At 44.1% G+C, this 2,172-nt stretch overlaps 1 pseudogene; it reads left to right on the top strand.

The window, feature by feature from the left end:
• Positions 1 to 7: 7 nt before the first annotated feature.
• Positions 8 to 1,067, top strand: LOC105519031 (annotated as a pseudogene).
• Positions 1,068 to 2,172: the final 1,105 nt, after the last annotated feature.

Raw genomic sequence — 2,172 nt, 5'->3', positions numbered from 1 at the left:
CCTGGGATACAAGGCTGGCATGATCAACATCGTGCAGGAAGTTGACAGGCCAGGATCCAAGGTGAACAAGAAGGAGGTGGTAGAGGCTGTGACCATTGTGGAGACACCACCCATGGTGGCTGTGGGCATTGTGGGCTGCGTGGAAACCCCTCCAGGCCTCCAGACCTTCAAGATCGTCTTGGCTGAGCACATTAGTGATGCATGCAAGAGGCATTTCTATAAAAACGGGCATAAATCTAAGAAGGCCTTTACCAAGTACTACAAGAAATGTCAGGAGGAGGATAGCAAGAAGCACCTGGAGAAGGACTTCAGCAGCATGAAGAAGTACTGCCAACTCATCCACGGCATTGCCTACACCCAGATGTGCCTGCTTCCTCCACGCCAGAAGAAGGCCCACCTGATGGAGATCCAGGTGAAGGGAGGCACCGTGGCCAAGAAGCTGGACTGGGCCTGCAAGAGGCTCGAGTAGCAGGTACCTGTGAACCAAGTGTTTGGGCAGGACAAGATGATCGACGTCATCGGGATGACCAAGGGCAAAGGCTACAAGGGGGTCCCCAGTCGCTGGCACACCAAGAAGCTGCCCCGCAAGACCCACTGAGGCCTGTGCAAGGTGGCCTGTATTGGGGCCTGTATCCTGCCCCTGTGGCCTTCCCTGTGGCACGCGTTTGGCAGAAAGGCTACCGTCACTGCACTGAGATCAACAAGATCTGTAAGATCAGCCAGGTATCCTTTATCAAGGACAGCAAATTGATCAAGAACAATGCCTCCACTGGCTATGACCTGTCTGACAAGCCACCCTCTGGGTATCTTTGTCCACCATGGTGAAGTGGCCAATGACTTTATCATGCTGAAAGACTGTGTGGTGGACACCAAGAAGTGAGTGCTCACTCACCCTTCGCAAGTCCTTGCCGGTGCCGACTGAACAGCAGGCTCTGGAGAAGATTGACCTTAAGTTCATTGACACCACCTCCAAGTTTGGCCATGACTGTTTCCAGACCATGCAGGAGAAGAGAGCATTCATGGGACCACTCAAGAAAGACTGAATTGCAAAGGAAGAAGGAGCTTAATGCCAGGAACGGTTTTTGCAGTTTGTGGGGTCTTAAACGTTATTTTCCACTAGAAAAAAAAAATACCATTTTTGAGATAGCATTCTGACAATGCTCATTCACAAAAGTTTTCTCTTTTGTGGGCTCTCCAGAGCAAGGGGCAAATTCAAGGAGGAGCAGGGAAGAGACAGTGCAAGCAAATAAGAACTTACATTTTCACTTTAAAAATATTTTGGAAAACACCAAAAATATTTCTGCCATAGATTCAAATTTAATATTGGGGGAATAGGTATCTGAACGTATCTAATCTTAAAAAATTATGACTTGAGTACAATGCTAGTTACATTATTTCTGAATTCTAGTAATTTTATTCCTTATAAAAGGCACAAGAGTATTAAAAAGTATGAGTTAATTACAGCAACCTTCTTAGTCAAAATAAATAGCACAGAAAAAAATGAATTTTTAAAAACAAGTATGGTAGATTACTCTGAAATGTCACAATGTCATTACAGCAGACTAGCTGCTCATGAATACTTTTGTGAAGGTGGGATGCATACGTAGACAAGCAGACTGGCTGCCAGGCAGATAAGCAGGCAGGCTGACAGAGAAAAGGAAAGGAGATATGGAATGAAGATGAAGAAAGGGACTCTATAGCAAATGGAAAAAAGAAAAAAAATTCTATTCTGTCTCATGCTGCAGATGCCCTCAGGAAATGTCATTAATGACACGTCCTCATTACAGAAATTCCCTAGATTGGTCAGAGAACCTGTTTTTTTCATTCCCAGATCAAAAACTACATGCACTCTTTTGTACATCAAGGCTCATGCATATATAGCACGTGGCTAAGAAATTATTCTCTGCCCAGCATGTCCTCATCAAGATACATCTGTGGCCTGCTGTAACTTCTACTGACAACACTGACAGTTGCACAGGAAGACCAACACAAAGACAGAGCAAACAGACATTGAACAGATAATAAATCTGTCAAAATTGTATTCTGAGATTCAAGAATTTTTAGTTCACGTGATAATTTCCAAATGCATTTAGACCTTGAATCACTGAAGACTTTCTCGCTTTCCCAGCTTTTCTGTCAAGCTGCAAGGTTTTTTTTTTTTTTTTTTTTTTT

Source organism: Colobus angolensis, unplaced genomic scaffold, assembly GCF_000951035.1.
Source record: "Colobus angolensis palliatus isolate OR3802 unplaced genomic scaffold, Cang.pa_1.0 Scaffold337, whole genome shotgun sequence".
Lineage (NCBI taxonomy): Eukaryota > Metazoa > Chordata > Mammalia > Primates > Cercopithecidae > Colobus > Colobus angolensis.
This window is presented reverse-complemented; position numbering and strand designations above follow the sequence as displayed.